The sequence below is a fragment of the Leucoraja erinacea genome, chromosome 5 (assembly GCF_028641065.1).
Source record: "Leucoraja erinacea ecotype New England chromosome 5, Leri_hhj_1, whole genome shotgun sequence".
NCBI lineage: Eukaryota > Metazoa > Chordata > Chondrichthyes > Rajiformes > Rajidae > Leucoraja > Leucoraja erinaceus.
The window spans coordinates 34,848,811-34,869,792 of record NC_073381.1 but is presented as its reverse complement, the minus strand read 5'-3'; the positions used below and the strand labels follow the sequence as shown (position 1 = coordinate 34,869,792).

At 42.9% G+C, this 20,982-nt stretch overlaps 1 protein-coding gene across 1 annotated transcript in view; it reads right to left on the bottom strand.

Annotated features, from left to right (window-relative positions):
• Positions 1-20,604, bottom strand: part of LOC129697110 (visinin-like protein 1) — a 101,171-nt gene extending 80,567 nt beyond the window's left edge. The window contains exon 1 of the mRNA XM_055635340.1: positions 20,314-20,604. The gene's annotated coding sequence lies outside the window, so the exon portion shown is untranslated. The remainder of the gene's footprint in view (positions 1-20,313) is intronic.
• Between the last annotated feature and the right edge of the window lie 378 nt (positions 20,605-20,982).

Below are 20,982 nucleotides of genomic sequence, written 5' to 3'. Positions count from 1 at the left end.
AACATTCAATTTCCTGCCAGCTGAAATCTGTAATAAGAACCAAAGCTTTGTAAGGAAAAGGTCATTGATCCCAGAAAGACCACAATGGCCGATTTGCTCTCTTGGAGCAGGGCAAACATTTCAAGGCCTTGTCCTTGTTGAATCACACGACATTACTTTGACATTCAGGATTATCACATGATTTGTGTGATGATACTGACAATCCCATCCCTGCAATTCAACATAACATGCCCATCATAGAACTAGGTTTATGGAGCAGCACTTAAGCAAATGAAACGAGGCTTATTGGATCTGGAATATTGGGATCAGAAACTGAAACAGATAACAGCAGTAATGCTTTAACTTGTGCAGAGGCAAATGTCTGGCAGCATTGCAAAAATAAAATAATATTTGATGGAAAATGCTATAATCAAAATTATTGCTAGTTATTGGGATACATACATGATTGTTGCATTAGATGCTGATCAATAAACAGAGAACATAGGTGGATTTCAGTAGAAATGTTGTTAAGAGCAGAACATGAGAATAAGGTAAGTGCAAATACCTTGCACATTTTATTGATGATTAGAAGGATTTGCAAAGTGTGTCTCTAAACCATCCCACATGATGTAAAGAAAGTGTAAAGAAAATGGATGGTGAACAAAAAAAAGTAAAAATATTAAATCAGAAGTGAACATGAAGAGAAATCATGCAGGTACAGCAAGCAGGGAAAGCAAATGGCATGTTGGCCTTTATAACAAGAGGAATCGAATATCGGAGCAAAGTCAAGTCACATTTATTTATATAGCACATTAAAAAAAACAACTCTCATTGGCCAAAGTGCTTTACATTTGTTATAAGAATAGTATAATATAATATAGATAAGTTTTTTTTTGGCCTTCCATCACAGCTATGTGATGGATGTTTATGTAAAATGTAATTATGTTGTGTCTGGGTCTATTTGTGTGTAATGTATGGCTGCAGAAACGGCATTTCGTTTGGACCTCTAGGGATCCAAATGACAATTAAATTGACTCTTGACTCTTGACTCTTGACTCTTGACTCTAAACAAACAAACTACATACATATATACATATAGCCCTCGCTCAGTGGATGTCAGGAAAGGCTTGGGAGTATAGATAAGATTTTAGTTTTGACATAGGAGTTGATGGATGGGGCAGTTCTGATGGGAAGGGGGATGCTGTTCCACAGTCTAGGAGCTGCAACCGCAAAGGCGCGGTCGCTCCTAAGCTTATGCCTAGACCGCGGGATATTAGGGGACCAAAACTGCACACAGAGGTCCTTTTGCAGTTGTACAGAGCCCTAGTGAGACCACACCTGGAGTATTGTGTGCAGTTTTGGTCCCCTAATTTGAGGAAGGACATTCTTGCTATTGAGGGAGTGCAGCGTAGGTTTACAAGGTTAATTCCCGGGGTGGCGGGACTGTCATATGCTGAGAGAATGGAGCGGCTGGGTTTGTACACTCTGGAGTTTAGAAGGATGAGTGGATATCTCATTGAAACATATAAGATTGTTAAGTGTTTGGACACGCTAGAGGCAGGAAACATGTTCCCGATGTTGGGGGGAGTCCAGAACCAGGGGCCACAGCTTAAGAACAAGGAGTAAGCCATTTAGGACGGAGACGAGGAAACACTTTTTCTCACAGAGTGGTGAGTCTGTGGAATTCTCTGCCTCAGCGGGCAGTGGAGGCAGGTTCTCTGGATGCTTTCAAGAGAGAGCTGGATTGCGGTTGCCACTGACATTTTCGAGTGGCGAGGCAAACACTTCTTGGTCCTCGTCGACTCCTACTCCAACTGGTTCGAGGTTGACCAGCTGCGCTCCCTCACCTCTTCGGCCGTTGTCGATAAGCTGCGCTGCCATTTCTCTACCTTTGGCACCCCGGCCAGCCTGCAGTCGGACAACGGCAGCCAATTCACGAGCTCCGAGTTTGGGGCTTTCGTACCAGCTGGAACTTCCGCCACTTCACAGCATATGCATACTCTGACGGAATAGTTATAATGAAACATTGCAAGGTGAGGTATCCACAGATATTTTGCACGGTACGTTAATGAAGCTTGGGGCCCAAACAAAGTTATGAGGCAGTTTTATTCGGGGCACAGGATCGTGAATGTACACAAAGGCAGTCCTGTCATGGACAAATGGAGAGAAGGCATCAAATCGAATCAACAATCAAATCAAATTAGCGAGTCAGGAGGATTGGAACCCTAAACTTTGAAAAAAAATCCTAAAAGTAATTTTAATTTGTTTGAATATATAATGTTTTTTCAAATATAATTGAGTTGAATCAATTTGAGCACGTTATTATGAGCCTAGAGGAATCTGTGCGCAAGAGGGTGGGGCGTTGTACTTATACTTGGGTAGTGGTGGAAATTGTCAAATGAATAGTATTTTCAAAGGTCACTGATTCATGAAGTGCAAATTTACTTTTCCTATTTTTACTTTTGCGATATCTGCTTCCACTTTAAACTCAATATATAGATTTATCCAGAATGCATATTGAGATGCAGTCTGTATTTTTCCAAGGCTCGATCACGAGGTGGCACTTTTTTTCCACTTGCCTGAGTAAAAGAATATTAAGGCTACCTTTAAAGAGCTCTCCTGATGGTGGCAAGAATACCCAAAAGAAAGGCTGAGCATACCCTGTTTATAGAACAGACATTATAGCATAACGAGCCTATCCCGCGCATAAAGGACAAGAGAGTGGACACCCTCGCATTAGCACATTTTATTTCTTTCACCAGAGCGAAATACATTGCTTTTTACAAAAAATCTTCTGCACCTGCGGGTCCGTCAGGATCTAATGTGAACCTTCACGCCACCTTGGTTCTGCAGCACGCCTAGCACACTGGTGACTCCAACAGCTCACTAAAAAGTGGTCCAACCCACAAGAGCTCAATAAACAACTCCAAGGTCAGAGGCAGTAATTTGACTTATCTACACACTGGTTATGATTGAGTGCGTGAGAATGTATGTAACACGGGCTTCTGGAAAAAACATGACATGTGGTGTCTGGCTCCGATAAGTATCGGTTCTGGTCTTTGCTTCATCTTTCCTTGTCGGTATTTCAGTGGATCCTACACCAAATTACAAATATATTTGATTGTGAAAGAGGGTCAATGTTCCCACATTTTCTCTACATTTGTGACAATATCCCTCGAACTTTCCATTTAGAGTCAGAGTATCTGAATAGGCAGGAGGGAATTTCTCATATGAGAAATATTGCCACACCTACCTAGCATGGCGCACCTGCTTTCTATTAGCAGCCCACTTCCCCCCCCCCACTCGTCCCCGTCAGAGACACAGTTGAACATATAATACCGATATGAAAAATATAATCATAATCATACTTTATTAGCCAAGGATTTTTGCAAAACAATCGGGTGGACGAATTTCATTTTGCCGCTACACGTCGATTCTACGTAGACCGGTGAAAAGCAAACAGCACACCCAATAATACATTTAACATAAAACATCCATCTCATACCAGTGACCGTGCGGCGATGTTCTCCGATGCTTACCTAGATCTCACGTTGATGCTCGAAGATGAAAATAGAAAAAGGCGAAGACCTAACGTCCTTTGTTGTCGCTCCCCCGTCGTGGGCAATGAGATTCTTCCTGTCGAGAATGGGGTGATCGGATTGCGATCGCGGCCGTAGCTCGGTGGTACGAGGCCCACCGCATCGGGTCGCGTCACACCTAGTCCCATGCTTGGGGAGAACCACAGTCCTACGCGTCGGGTCCCCCTCAGCCCCGGGTGGTTCGAGGATGGTCGACGAAACCTTGCTTCTGACTGAGTTCCCGACATCGGTCTCTACCCGCGACTGTGATGAAGAGAAATGCTGTAGGCTGCATTTGCGTAGGGATGATCCCAGGCAAGTCATCAGGCTCCCATGCTGAGTCCGTCATTCCGCGTGGGTCGGGGCTCAAAGTCAGTCCCGATCAAGGCCTCCTGCTCCATGGTGTTAGGCCACAGAGCGACTGGAGATATTATCCGGCAAAACAATCTCATCCCCTGCAAGGTAGGAGATTGACAAAGTGTTTCCCACCCTACCCCTTAACCCCCCACCACGTAAAACCAAACCAGGGAACATTAACAAATTACTTTCCCCCCGCTCCACTAAAAAATAAAAAAAAATAGCTGGTATGAAAAGCTCAGGACAGACCAGTGCTCCTGGTGAGTGGGGGACTATCGTGCCGGCACCCCCTGGTGGAAAGTAATCCCCCCTTTAGTAGAAGAAACAATTTGCGTTGTGACGTACGAATCCCCTGCTCCTATTGCCCCCCCCCCCACCCCCAACACCCCCCCCCCCCCCCCCACCCCCCCCCACACACTATCTCCCTGACCATCAAAGCAGCCCAAAGATCTGGTTGACATCATAGAGGGAGCGTGAGAGAGATGGTTGCCCATACCCACAGCTCCTACTTCTCCACTCATCTCTCTCCCCGCCCTCCTCTCCCATCGCCTCCCCTTCACACATTCTAATCGCCTCACCATATCCTCTCTTTTCTGACCTCTCATCCCCACCTCCTCCCTGCTCTCCTCTACCCTCTTCGTCCTCTTCTCAGGACATATCTCTCTCCTCTCCCTCTCGTCCCTCCCCTCTCAGCACTCACTTGTGCCTGGTGCATTCCGCTCCAGCTCCCACACCTTCTCCTCTTCACGCTTCCTTTCCCCTCTTCACACCTCCTACACATCTCTCCTCCCCAACTCGAAAAAACAAACAAAACCATAAAACCCAACATACATGCAACAATGGATAAGCAAAGACAAATATCCATCAAAACTCCCCTCCACTTCCCCTTCCACCATCCCCTCGTCTATCTCGAGCTCACTCATTGCTCCGTGCGTCCCCTCCCCACATTTCCCGCTGACTTCATTGTACACAGAGACATGGTGACCAATGTCATGAATTTCAGAAAAATGACAGAACTCTAGCTTCCTGGCCAGTCACTTGGCTCAAAATTTAAGAGGGGAGTTGGATCACGCCGCCACGTGGGCTGTAAGGGACAAACCAACTCGGAAACCCGTAAGATGGGAGAAAAAGCAAAGGGACTAAAGGGTACAAAAAAAAAAAGATCCAGCCATGATAACCATTCGAATGGCAGTGCAGGCACCAAGCCACCAAATGGCCAATCCTGCACCCTCATTTTCTAGACTCAACCCCGAAGCGACAACAAAAAAAAAAAGTCTCTCCACTAATACCGAGAAATCTCCTTCCCGTCCAAAAACCACCACAAACCTGTTTGTCAAAAAGGCAAAACTTTACAAAACTAAAAAAACAAGTGACCTCTGTCCACCCCTCCCTCTACACCCCTCTACTACACACCTCCCCCCTCACACCCCACACACCACCCACACCCCCACTCCACACCATCACACACCCTCGGTACCTCACCCTACATCCCCAAACACACCAACACATACCACTCCCTCATTCAGCCCCAAACCCCCACCCCCACCCCACCCATCCCCCCACACACCCACACACACCCCCACCCCACCCGGCCTTTTACTATCCCCATGTTCGCGAAAAAACCAAAGGCACAAAACACACCTCACAACCACAATACACTCACCACAGACACCTCCACACCCGCAAGACCCCCCAACAAAACACACCCTCACATTCACACAACAACCAATTTCTCGCGCACCCAAGAATCACACACATGGCAGCACCCACCAGTGGACACCCCCACCCACACACCCCATGTAACTGCACGCCACCAGTTACTGACCACCCACACCCCCAACCTACCCAAACCATTTTGCAGACGATCCCTTTGTGTTCCAGCCACCAACGTACAAACACCCCTCCTGCTCCTTACTCCAACAAACCACGCTCCAACCAACAACCCACAAAACATAAAAACAAATATGGAAATAAACCCCCGAGAGATTCCTCTCCCTCCCCCTACCACCCCCCTTCACACCTCCCTAGCCCTCTCCTCCCCCTCTCCCTATTCACCCCACCCCTCGTTCCCCATCAACCTCTCCTCTTTTCTTTTTCCCCCTCTCCCCCCCTCCCTTTTGCAAAACCGGCTACTTCTCTTTTCCTCCTCCCCTTCTCACCCCCCGGGTCCTTTCTCTTCCCCCCTCCCCTCTCTTGCCTGTTCCACACTCTCTGCCCCCCCCCCCTCTACTCCGTTCTTCTTCTGCCCCCACCGTTCCTGGCTCACTCTCCCGCCCCGCCCCCTCACCTCGCCCCGTCCGCAGTGCCACCTCCCCTTGCTCTCCACCCCCCCCTCATCTCACCCCGCCTTTTCCACTCCTCCCGTCCAAAAAAACTCTCCCTTACCACCACCCCCTCCACCCACCGTTCCCCTTTTCCTCCCCCACCCTTTCATCTTGCAAACCCACCTCCGCCAACCCTCTCCCCCCCAACCACCCCTTCTTCAATTCGCCAACCCCCACCACCCCGTCCGTCTCACACACCCCCCACCACTCCCCCCCCACAACATTCAACACCCTCACACCCCTCCACCAAACACCCCACCACCTCCAATCCCCTCCCCCACACCACCCCCACCAACACAAACACACCACCCCCGACCCCACTCCACCCTCGCCACAGCCCCTCCAAAAAAAACAAAACAAACCCCGTCCCCCCACACCCCGCACCCCACCCCCCACCTCCCCAACATACCCACCCCACACCCCCCACTGCCCACCCCCGCCACACACATCACCACCTCCCCCCCCCATCCGTAGTCACCAACACCAACAACCCCCACCTACCCCCCACCAACACACCAACCCTCCTGTTGCACCCCGACCAACCTTACCCCCCCCCCCCTTATCCTGCCCGACCCACAACCAACACCCCCATCTCACCCCCACCCAACCAATACACCATCCCACACCCTTTACCAAGCTATCCCACACCGCCCCCCCCACATCAACATCCCCCACCACCCCACCACCACCCACCCTGGCACTCCCACCATAACCCCACCCACCAACCCCTACCCACCATCTCCATACACCCACCCCCCCTCACTCCCCCACCCATAATACACCCACACCCCACCCACACCCTTACCGCACACGCCCACCCCCAAAACCATACCCCCCCAACCCCCCCCCCCCCTCACCCAGACCCCACCTCCTACTTTCCCCTTATACGGGGTCACCCTCCACCACACCCTATCCCACGCCACCAGACCTCCAACCCCCCCAACACACCCCCCTGCCACGGCAGGCGACAAAGAACTGGACCTCCTACCCAGACTTGCCCACTCCCCAACACACCCACCCCTCACTCCCCTCCTAAAACCCCCCCACGACAACCCCGCCCGGGCCAACCACACTTCTTTACTCAGAGACTGGTTCACTCTCACAGCCTCTGATCTTCCAGGCCGAACTCCATCTCCTCACCCCCCCGCCTCCCTCTCTCACACCGGCTCTACCCCCCCTACTCACATTTCCACAATTCTCTCGCCATCTGACCACACCACCAACACAGGACATCACCACTGGAGCTCTCCCCTCCTACACTATCTACCTCACTCAGGTGGGACCAGGGGACCATCCTATCCGACCACCTCTCCGTTCCTAACCACTCACACCGCTCTCTCCGCCACCTGACTACCCACCCCTGACTCTCACCACATGAGACCTCCTCCACATCCCCTCCCCCCAAACCTCTTCTCCCACTCCACTCTCTTACACCCACCAGAATCCATCTCCCAGTACCTAACTCTATCACCTAGAGGACTAACCTTTCTTACCCCATCCGACGACATAACCCCCCATCCTCTCTCCTTACATAATTTTTCCACACAACCCTCACCTCTAACCACACCCCAACCAACTTCTGTGCCCCCACCAAACCAAAAACCACCTAAAGCACCAGGACCCCACCACATTACAACGTCGAACCACAACACCCCCCAATAACGCTCAAAATCTGTGCCCCCTGTGCAGTGGTCGGGGAAACTGCCGCGACCCAGAGGAATCCCACCAATCCGGGAGAACGTACAAACTCCACAGCACCTGTAGTCAGGATCGAACCTACGTCTCTGGCGCTGTACGGCAGCAGCTCTAACACTATGCCATCGTGTCGCCCTTTGAGGAGGTTTGTACATGATAATAAAACTAGCTGACAGAGAGGTGAAAAACTTCACAAGTAGAAGGATGTCAGTGGATTCAGCACAGAAGTGGTAAAAATAATTCAATCTAGAAAATAAAATGTCATATTATACAATAGGGAAGTAGAAAAGGAACACATAACACTGTGGAGGATACTGACAGGTCAGGAGGAACATAACCTATCAGAAAAAAATAATAGTCTGAGGCTGTTTTATTTAGAAAAAAAGGCAGCCCAGTGAAAATGTGTAGGTGGGGAAGGGGGAGGTGGGGTAAGAGTTGGATAACACATTCCCTAAACAGAGGGTTAAAATGCAATGACTTAATGGAATTGTTGAAAGGATTATTGGAGGGATGAAAAAAATGTTTGCACCTAGAGGGTGCTGTTGGTTTAAAATATGCTTGAGGCAGAAAATCCTTACGACGTTTTAAAAGTTGTATTTTGATGTGTTTGAAGAAGCACAAACTGCAGTGGGCAGTGGGACGATCGCTGAGTGCCAAGAAATATGATTAGCCTGTTGCTCTTTCTCAAGGTGCGACACATCGTATGATTGGGGCTCGAGGTTCTTGCAAAGACTAATCTTTTTTCACAATGGGGCAGAAAGAGATCTACCATATGGCCAATATGTGTATGGGCCAAGCAATTTTAAAGACAAAAATATAATTATTAAAAACACCTGCACCTTTAACCTTCTAGGTGCAAGGAACAACTTAATAGCCCGTAGGCAGCAGGGATACATCACCGCTGGCAGCCTTCTGGGGTTTTGCTTTGAATTGTTTTAGACTGCAATATCAACGTGTTCCTGGTATGAAGGACTACTGCTCTGTTCATAATCTATTGAAAGTTGACAATAAAAACATCCTTGAATAATGAAGAAGGGAATTATTTTATCAAAGCTGCAAGCGGAAAATGCTGCAGAAGCTGGAAATTTGAAGTAGAAACAAAAAAAAAAGGAAATATTCATAGCAGTGTGCATCAGCAAAACCAAGAAACAGGTTTTGCACAACTTGATTGCTAAAAATCATGGAAGAGTAACTGAATGATTTGTTTTAAAAGATACAGCATGGAATCAGGCCTTCCAAGTCCACACGCCTTCAATCACGATCAAGCACGCCTTCAACCGCTAATTCTACGTTTGCCCTATTTTCTACATCCACTCCCTTACCACAGTAGGATGAATTTAATTAAACAATTAACAAAAAGTTCAGGATTGAACCCGAGTCTCTGGTGCTGCAAGGTGCTATCTGTACCACTGCGCTGAACCCATTTTAAAATAAAGAACACATCCAAAACAATCATGGATGTCTAAATCACATGAAGTTTGAAAAGGCAAGCGTAAAATGTCCCACTAGTTGTAGGCCAGGTGCACTGAGGAGGGATAGAGGATAGTCTGAATATTTAGGAATGTGTATTCATGGAAAAGGCTGCACAGACTTTGAAAAGGAACGTTTGAGATACAACTGACAAAATAAAAGACAACTGTTGAACTTGACTAAGGCTGAAGATGCCTTGTTATAAATCAAAGAAAGAACAGAAGCTACACTTAAAATATCTAACAATAAACCAAAGGCAAAAAGTACAACATGGAATGAGCCATAATGTTGCAAAATGGTACAGCAATAATCCCACAAAACCTTCAGCAAAATCATACTCAATATCACATAGGAATACCATCACTACAATGTCTGCAAATTGCAAAAAAAAAGAAAAATAATCCTCAGGATAACTTTGTTGTTCATCACTCGCTCGCGAGTAAGATCATGACATTTTGTCTACAGTGCAGCATGCATACAAAGATGGCTGATAAGACCAATCTGGGCTTGAAGGTTCCATCCACACATGACAGAGGTGCAGGAATGCTGTACAACATCAGCGGTTCTTGATTTTCAAGATTCTCCTTTCTTCATTGCTTCCTCCATTCTCGCATCCTCAAATGAATGGCCAGTTTTTTTATATGGCTGTGCCAAAGAGGACGATCCATGCTTGTTGCTGCCATTGGTGTGCGTAAATGTTTAAACTTGTCAGGGATGTTCTAAGAGAGTCTATGTGTCTCTGTTTTTCTGTGTCCACCATGTGATATTTACCTTCAGTCAGCTCTCCAAAATGTAGCTGCATCAGACATTATTCTGACATGTTCTTGTCCACCTGAATAGTGATTCTTTCAACAGCGTGTGGATGCTGCAGAGGTTTGGCTGGGAGAGAAATCTGTGGCATTTTGTCTTGCCACTTAATGTGAAGTATTCTGTGCAGACGGTTCATTGGAAATGGTTAAGCTATCTGGATATCTGCTGTACACTGTCTATGTCTCGCAAGCGTAAAATAAGGTGGGTATTACAACATCATGGTCTGTGGGTTAAATCTTCGTTCCCACACTTTACTTCTGTCTTCCAACCAGCAATAGACAACAACACAACCTCACCAGTGCCATGAATGTCCCAAGAAAATATTTTAGAAATGCAACAAAATAAAACTAGCATAAACAGAGTTGAGGGCTTACAAAGAATTAGTTCATTTCTGAAAGGGTCAGAGTGCAATTTTAAGCAAAGTCTAGTTGTGGCAAGGTCAAGAACTAGGGTTATATGATGCGTAGGTGAAAACTGTGGACTTAAGTACTTGAAAGTAGTAGTTTGCAAAAAACAGTATCCAAGAACTAGAGTGAAAACAAAATGCTGTAGGAATTCAGCAGGTCAGGCAACATCTGTGACGGGGAATAGACAGAAATCGTTTCATCTCGAGCCCTTCTTCAAGGAATATCAAGTTCAAGGATTAGAAGGCTTCACTGTGGGCTGAGCAGATACCTGCAAGACCTCGTCATAACATCTTCAAACTACTAAAACGGAAGCAGAGAATATGAAGAGTAAGATAAATTAGACCGTTGAATTGTTCTTTCAGAGAATTGGTCAATTATCATTTTTGCAATTATTACTTCTAAAAATCGCAGGTGTAAATTTGGCAATTCGAACAACTCCTTGAGGAATCAATTGGTATTTATGTTGCCCAATCAGCACAAAAAGCATATTTCTGTTAACCTGTTCTAATTTGTGTTTTTGGAACAACATCAGCACAACACAAGATATTTCCTAAACCAAGAATATTGCAGCTATGACATTCAAAAAGTCAGCTGGAGATCAGAAAACCAATTAAAATTTTCTTTTTTTTAATCCTATTTTGATAGTCATAGAGTTGATTATTTCATATCTGTCAACAAACTAATTATATTGTTGTGAAATGGAAAAAAAGGTGTTCAGGCAATCAAACAGGAGTATAAATTGAAACAGGAAAACAAGAAAGATTTAAGAGTTTTGTTTGAATTAAATGGGAGAATCGTACAAGGTTTCTTACTGATATAATCAGGCAGAGAATTGACACGATGGCATTAAGCTCAATATCTGCAGCTTTTCAACTCAATCCCGGTCCATCTCTCTCACTGCTTCCCCTCTGTGATTCCTCCTTCCCTCCGATTAAAAATCTAACTTCAGATTTCCCTTGCTTTCTCTCTCCATCCCCTTCCCCTTCCCAGTTCTCCCACTAGTCTTAAGGTCTCCTACTACATTCTATCTTTGTCCCACCCCCTCCCCTGACGTCAGTCTGAAGAAGAGTCTCGATCCAAAATGTCGCCCATTCCTCCTCTCCAGAGATGCTGCCTCATCCACTGAGTTACTCCAGCATTTTGTGTCCACCTTCGATTTAAACCAGCATCTGCAGTTCTTTCTTACACACCAGGTCCATTATGGTTGGGTGTTGAAAGAAATTTACTTGGAAAAATGTTGCCATTGGTCTGCTGTAGCTATTTTTATTCCAAAAATCATATAGGATTCAGTGTGAAGCAATGAAACCGATGATATTGGGTGGCACAGTGGCGCAGCAGTAAAGTTGCTGCCTCACAGCACCAGAGACCAGGGTTGGATCCTGACTACAGGTGGTCTGTATGGAGTTGTACTCCATAGACGTACAAGTTTGTCGGTTAATTGGCTTCTGTATATTATAAATTGTCCCTCGTGTGCAGGATGCTGTTAGTGTATGGGGTGATCGCTGGTCGGCACTGACTCGGTGGGCCGATGGGCCTGTTTCCACGCTGTATGTCTAAAGTTAATTAATTTTTTTAAAGGGTTTCAGACCTCTTTTCCAAAGCTGTTTTAAAGAAGAATGCTGTATAATGCTAGCACCTCATATTCCTCGTGGGTAGCCTATACCCTATAGGTATGACCATTGAACTCTCCAGTTTTAAGTAGCAACATTTACTCATTCCTTTTGTTCCTGTCACTTCCAATCAGCCCGTTTCATTCCCTCCTCCATCTGGTTCCGTTCGCTTATCATTCGCCCTTATCCGGTTCCACTTATCACCTTCCTTACTTATCAGACTCCAACATTGGCATCCTCTTGTGTTTCTACTTGCCACATTCCAGCTATATCGCTATCTTCACCCTTCCCTTAACTTCTCTCCCCCCCCATACACACATCACCATAAGCCTGTCTCCATCTGCCTCCCTTCCCCACTCTCTCCTTTTCTGACCATCTACCAACCAGCCATTGACTCCACACCACCCGACTCTATCTGCCCCTCATCTTGCACCTTTTCTGGTTTCACCCATTTCCTGCCAGTCCCTGCGTCACCTCTATCTCACCTCTTTAATATTGACTCGCTCTCCTCTATATTTTCAGACCTGATGCCGACTCAAGATGCCAACTTTGCCTCCATAAATACTGCCCGAAATACTGTTCTTCTGTCAGTTTGTTGTTTATTCTAGGTTACAGCATCTACAGTCTCATGTCACCTGTATCATTCTAAATTACTCAATAAAATCTAAAGGTCTTGAGATTAATAACCTTTCTCCATTATGCAAATTGTTGAACCTTTCTCTATTATGCAAAATGTTGAACAAAGTTGCCTTTTCCTTTAAAAAGTTCAACTTGAATCCAAGTAATCTAAATAAAGAATTTCAATTTATTTGTCTGCTTGCTAAATTTGGCTCATTCCCCATTTAGACCTTAATTAGTTTGAGTTTTGCAGAAAACCTGATGAGGCTTTATTTCCTAAACAGAATAGCATGATGAAAAATATACAAGAACACCCAAGAGTCACTGGCTCAGAATTTGCTTTCAAGTCGTAATTTTTTTTGGCAAGCAATAACATTACAAAAACAACACAGTCTATAATAGAATCCGCTCTATTCATCTTTTGAATTGTTTACAAACCAATGGTCGATAATTGTCACTGTCCTTGATCTTGGTGACCCGGGTGTATTCAATAAAATATTGAATTATCCATACTGGGATTCTTTTAGGATATGGGTACTTCCAAAGCATCACTCAGATTTATTTTTTATTTTTATAGAAAAAGTTTGTATTTTGTTCTGTGCATTGTTAAATCCAATAACTTCAATAACATACTGTTTATACAGCTTTACATGTATTATTGCCAAAATTCATTAGCAGCTCATGGGAAAAACTTGACAGTCATTCTTTTAAACAGAGAAAAAAAAATTTATTTGAGCAATGAAAATTAAAAGCTTTTCAACTTTAAAAATAAATCTAAGGCATAATAAAATTGACTGTTCTTTTTGCGTCCAGTTAGACTACACAGAAGAATTGGTCCAGATTTATTTTCAAGGGAACCCCAAGCTCGTACTGAGGTTATGGAATTGGAGGATCATTGTACAGTCACACCACTCTATCTTCGTAAAAATAATTAGATAATCACTCTGGCCGCCAGAGACATCCTGCTCCTTACCACTACATTACATTTATAGCATCGACAAAAAAAAATCCTTTTATGCTTGTGTTAGAGTTGCATTTTCCTGTGGATATTAATTTCTGCTAAAATAGGAACCATATTCTGTATATTGTAATTAGAATTAGGGGTTGTTATACAAAAGGCCAAATTTGTAAGTAAATGGGCTCTTTAAAGTACCAATTTGGGCAAGTGGGATGTGGTGACAAACATTTCTATTGATATTGAAATTCATTATTAATTTCTCTACTGTAATAAGGTGCATAATTTACTAATCTAGTTAATGGGCAAAAGCATGTGTGCTTCTGCCATCTGCCCATTGATTAAACTCACTCTTCCAAGTACTTACTGGCCTGATGTGGATGTGGGTCCAATTGTTGTGGGTCTTCAGACCATGTACCAAGGTCTCATCATAGAAACATAGAACCATAGAAAATAAGTGCCGGAGGAGGCCATTCGGCCCTTTGAGCCTGCACAGCCATTCATTGTTATCATGGCTGATCGTCCCCTATCAATAACCCGTTCCTGCCTTCTCCCCATAACCCTTGATTCCACTAGCCCCTAGAGCTCTATCTAACTCTATCTTTAAATCCATCCAGTGATTTGGCCTCCACTGCCCTCTGTGGCAGGGAATTCCATAAATTCACAACTCTCTGTACTCCCTCTTTAATATTGACTCGCTCTCCTCTATATTTTCAGACCTGATGCCGACTCAAGATGCCAACTTTGCCTCCATAAATACTGCCCGAAATACTGTTCTTTCAGTTTGTTGTTTATTCTAGGTTACAGCATCTACAGTCTCATGTCACCTGTATCATTCTAAATTACTCAAAAAGGTTGTGTACCTGTAAACCAAGGTCCGTCAATAGAAACATAGAACCCTAGAAAAATAAGTGCCGGAGGAGAGGCCATTCGGCCCTTTGAGCCTGCAAAATCATGGCTCTAAAGGTCTTGAGATTAATAACCTTTCTCCATTATGTAGCTTTTTATATTATCATTCAAGTGGCTTTAAATTATTACAAATATATTTAAAAAATAAAAACACCAATGGAACATTGACATCAATTGAACTAGGTAGCAAACCAAGTAAGCTGATTTTTTTCCTAAAAGTCTACCTTGAAAACAATGGGAATTTCAAGTCAGGCTGGAGGAGGATCACGTAATGCTGGGGAATCTCAGCACAACAAGACTCTGGTCCTGGAGGCAAAGTAGTAAGGAGCATCTTAGCCTTGGTGGTTTCCTTTGGATTTGTCAAACATTGCCAAGTCAAAATTAGCTAATTGTTATTGTTAATTGTTAGATATAACCTTAATCATAGACCTAGATCTATAAAGGGTCTTTGCTATCTTTAAATTAATGAGTCATTTGACACTCAATTGTAAAATGAGAGTAAAGCTTCTAGTTTGCTTAATCAGCATGCATTCTGCCATTCCAAGTAATTAACTTCCCCACCAGATGCACTGTTGGGAAATCACCAATGTTTTGTTCAAGTTAACTACGTTAGTGATCTCTACAGTATCGAGCAAAAGCACCAGGGTCAAGGGAACACCATCACCTGCACTCTCCTTCAAGGCAGACATCATCCAGACAGACTGCTTCACAATAATTGGATCACAAGTCAAAACTCTTTACCTTGCAGCACTGTAGGAATACTTATAAAAGGATTGCCACACTTCATTAGCCGACTCACCACTTACCTTTTCAAGGACAATTGGAAATGAAGCCTATATCCCAGTGTCATTAATTTTAATTAAATGGCATTCTTGAACAGGACAGTAAATAATGCATTATTTTTGAGCATTTAAATTTTTCTTCAAGCATTTGGCTACTTTGCCTCGAGAAGGCAGTTGTAGGTCATCTTTCGAACTGATGCAATCCATGTGAAGATGTTCTTACAAATGTGGCTAGAATGATGCATGCATATGGTCTAGATTAGGATAGTATTATTTTCCAAGTCAAATTGGCATACAACTCGGTGGAGAGTCACATTATTGTTATCCTTGTGCTTCTAGGTAACCTTAACTAATTTATCTCAACACCTTTAGATGTGTCACTATAAGACAGTTTGCTGCATTTTCTACTTGCAAATTGCGACTCTCGAATATAGTTCAGACTTATTTTGACTGGAGACAGGCTTGGAAAGAAACTCTTAAATATACTATACTTAAGTTTCCTTTGTAATTTCCCCAGGGAAGTGTCTGACAAGTCTACTTCTCTATAACTCTCAAAGTTCTACTTCTGGTAGAATGCATTTTCATTTCTGAATTGTTTTTAATGAATCTCTAACATCAATTCTTTTACCAAAGACGTGGATTATTATTTTTTTAATTTTTCATCCAGCTTGTTTTTACTGCTGCATGAATAAATGTGTTTTAAATGCCAATTTCATTGCCTTCCCCCACCCATCCCAAAAGGTGATAGTAAACACTGCCATTGGGCTGTATGCTGTGACCGAGCTTTTCTGATAAGTTATCGCCCTCACAATGTACAATTATAGAACGGTTTCAGTATTGGTGGTAGGATGTCAATTGCTGTTTGCATGAAAATTCCTGAGAAAACCTTGTGGTCTTCAAACTAGGGCTACAAAATGTTATAATAGTATTGGTGGTGGCACAATGACACAGCTAGCAGATGTAATAAAAATGAACTGCAGGTGCTGGTATATACCAAAGATAAACACAAAGTGCTGGAGTAACTCAGTGGGTCAGGCAGCATCTCTGGAGAAGATGAATGTGACGTTTTAGGTCAGAGCCTATCTTGAGACTGAAGAAAGGTCCTGACTGAAACATCACCTATCCCTCTTCTCCAGAGATGCTGCTTGACCCGCTGAGTTACTCCAGCACTTTGTGTCTATCTCAGCTAGTAGTTCAAATGCAAAGGTGGGTGTTTGGTGGTGAGAGTGGAATCAGTGGGTCAAAGGGCTTGTTTTCATGCTGTATCTCTCAGCATGACATCAAATTAATGGCAGTAATTCTTGGTTCAACCACAGCTTTCTTATTTGACCCGAGGTTCTGGGTTAAAAGTGAAAATAAATCTACATTGTGGTAGGTCCAGATATTAAATGGAGACAGCATATTTTGGAAGTAATCAGCAGGTCAAGTAGCATTTGGTCTGAAAAATTATTTTGGTTTCTCTTTCCACAGATGCTGCCTGACCTGCTGAGTATTTCTAGCAGTTCCTGTTTAGTTTTAAATTCAGATATGCAGCATCTGCAGTTGTTTTGATTTGTGTTATAAGAGGCCACATCTTTGTTCTAGGTTGTATATAAAAGATTCCATAGCATTGTATTGACCCAGGAGGGAGGGAGATTTTCTGAGAACCAACATTTAGTCTCCAACCAATAAAAATGCAGATTACCTGGCAATAAACGTTCATTTACTCCCGGGTTTATTTGGTACACAACATCATTGTGTTGTCTTTATTAAGCATAGTTAATTGATTGTAACGTGTTCTAGGACATTGAGGCCATGACAAGTGACGGTGTAAATGCAGGTTCATTTAATAGCAATTAATGGAGGCAACAGATCTTTCAGAGACAGTGCAGCGTAATTCCTAGAGGGGGATGACCAGAAGTGCTGTAATAGAAAGTTAGAGTATTTATAACTGATGTCTATGCGGTAAATTTACGAATGTGTTTCCGATAACTTACTTAAGAATTACAGCAAAACAATAATCAATATATCACACAGCACAATAATAAAAACGAAACCATCTAAACGTATAATCAACTTTTTTTCCCCATACGTTCCAACCAATGCCCTTCTGTAGAAGCCTGCTTTTTATTTTACAAACGCGCTTTTCGCTTCACATTGTTGTCCTGTATTTGAATACAGTGGAGAATATCAAACTGAGCGCGGAAAGGCCACCCTAATTATCATTCTGAAGCAAGACTGATTCCGAACAGGGACTATCCGCTGTTACAGGTAAAAAATGTATCATTGTCAATAGTTAGTAATCTCACATGTATGTGCAAAGTGCAGTTAAATCTAGTTATTTCATATTTAAACATGATCTTATAAGTAACAATCACAAAATAATTTGATAAAATATTGACATAGACATGAGCTTAGTATGGAAGTAATATTTGAAAGAGGTTGTTATAAAACAGTGCAGGTAGTTATATTTCTAGATATTAGAGATTACACCAATTCCTCATTTTATTCTATAGCAAGTCATGCCCTCTTCAGGGGGAATGTTTATCCAACATGCATTATTAAATGTTATGGGGGGGAGGGGGCTTTATTTGTGGTGCATGTAATTCAAAATTATGATAGGCAGAGAATCAGCATATGCTTATTTCACTTTGTTTAGAAAAGTCCAATATCACTATCATGGAAGCAAGGTTATGAATGTTATCGACAGTGGGACAAAGTGTCTTATTTTACCAAAGTAATATAATCCTCTGCAGCACAAAATGCAAAGATTATCTGAAACCTCATTCATATCTCATTGCTAGATGGAGAACTACCATCTGCATAGTTCAGATCAGAAAAGTTCCAAGTCATCTCTGGGTGATCTTACAAAATTACAAGACAATTTTTCAAAAAACAGAAAATTTACTTTTGTGTAAACATTTAATTTGCATGTCACAGATTAAAGAGATTATCCAAATCTGGAAAATCCACTATTTGTGACACCTCTCCGATTCCTCCATTCGGATTTTGCATTGCGGAAATTATCCAGCTTGTTGTACGCAATGTTGTCAATGCTAGGATTTCATGATGGAACGCTTTCATGCCCACTTTCAAAATTCCTTTGGGCGTTTAACGCCGCATATAAAATCCCCACTCCAGTTATCCTATTGTACAAACCATGTCTATTGTTCGTGCCAAAAGGATAACATGTCTTTGAAGAATACTCAATTTAGTAGAGAAAGATTATTTTGCATAAAATCAAAATGGTACAGCAACAAAAAAAATCATCTTTGTAACTGATGAGTCGTTGCAGTTTAAAAGTGGGATATAATATATAAATTATAGCTATATCTACATTCAATGATTTCTCTGAGTCCTGCAATTTTTAAAATCCTTTGGTATTCGATTTTAAAGATTGATTAATACATTCATAATATTTTTAGTATTGTCGAAAATCGGCGCTTTAACATTGGAATTACGAGTAGGTTCATAGAAAATCAAATCGGCTCACAGATCAATGCCCAAATCTGTGCCCTTTCAGTTTCCTTGACCGTAATCGTGTTTCTAGATAACATTCCGCTGCCGAAACTGACCATTCATATAATCTGGCTTCACGTTGTGAGAGCAAATCTCGCCAGTCACAACATTATGCCGATTTAGCAACTGTTAAAATACACAGTTCTGAAAGCTGTTTGGAGTTTAGCATAAGTATCTTATCACAACACATTACCAGGAGAACCACATCTAGTCTGTAATTCAAATGTCAATGTTATTTATTTTACCTAAATGTTATAAACGAGGTACGTTTATCCACGCCATATCAACTTTTGCTCGAGTCATTGTTGTATTGATGAAATTGAATTATTTCCAGTTATTAAACGACGCACTGATGTGTTCGCATTTCTTATTAGCTGGTAAAATACTTAATAATATGCACCAAATCAAAATTAAAAATAATGTTCTTTATCATCACTGGCAAAATATTATGCCCCTAGAAATAATGAAGCTTCATCAGGTTTTTTTTTCACCAACAAGCAACATATGCTTTCTTTTGTAGAAATAAAACAAACCTGCTGGGGGCAGTAGGCGGGGATAGATAGTGTTGCAACGCGCCTCAGGTTTGAGCCACGAGATCATTAACGAGTCGCTTTTGGATTATTATCACTTCATCGACCTTTGCAATTGCACAAACCTGTGCTTTGCTGTTTGCATTAAGGACAGTGAAGGGACCAACACTTTAAAAAAAAAAATCAAACAGAAAATAAGCAGTTTTATTTACGGATACACTTCTAAGCCTTTGGGTGACATGCTTCTACTCATCTTTTCCAGGGCTTAGGAAACTGATGAATAATGATGTCTATGCGTTCCGGATCCTTCGTTGATTTTTTTTTGCAGGCACGCGACTGCGAATCACATTTCACGATGGAATTACGGCGGAAAATGACATGCACCTTGCATCGATAAATATGGTCCAACTACCAACGCTACACCTTTACGGAAAGAAGGGTAATCATGCATCGTCTCGGGGGTTTCTCCATGCTTATATGTACACAATTAACGCAGCGTGCTCACTCTCAAGATGCCAGAAATCGTGCTCAATTTTGATGAGAAAGTGAAATGCTGAAATGATTCCTGCTCCAACAACATATCGGTCATTATAAATGCCATTTTATATCACACAGACATGCCAGATTTACTGATGCGAGCTTTAGGCAAGACTGCACGGGTTAACAGGGGGAAGGGGGTAGAGATAACATTGCTATCGGTGACGATAAAAACGCAGCTCTTAAACAAGCAGTCTGAATCAGCATGCGCTCAGTGCAACATTTTGCTTCAGTCCAGTGCATCATCCACTTACCTTTGTAGGTGAAACGGGTGTTTAAAAAAAAAATCTGCAGTTATTCTTTTTCGCTAGATCCGAAATCAGTTGAATCCAACCATTCGAGTTAAAAACAATGATAATGGTTGAGTCACAATGTTTGATGCAGGTCCAGTGGAACTGTGTGTATTCTGTTCAACAGGGCTCACGTCAGCTCTGAATTATGGGGGTACTGCTAAAGCAGGAGCGAATCTCAGCGTCAGTCCCCGTGAATCATACACTCCATATATTCGTTTTCTTTTGGAAGTAGTAACGTGGTTAGTTGATGTCATATGGTCTGAGTCTGCGCGGCCAAAAGAAGTCCGCCTCCCGTGAAGGATCTGCTGCTGCCTGAGATGGTCAGTTTCAGCCGCGATGCAACGATGGGACAGAAATGTACTCTGTCAGATGCAAGGGAAAGAAACGTGCAAACATTCCGATTTCACAGCACCTCATCTTAAAACACTTCCACGCCATTCATGATAGAATATTCAACGTGATTATTGTTAGGATTTCCACTATTATGTCAATATCAATCGCATCCTTGACAATTACATTTATTTTTTGAAATTCTAACTACATATATTTCAGTCACAAGGTAAACATATTTGCAAATGCTTTTATTTGATGAATTTGCTATGCCAACGTGTGAAAATATAAGAATCTTTT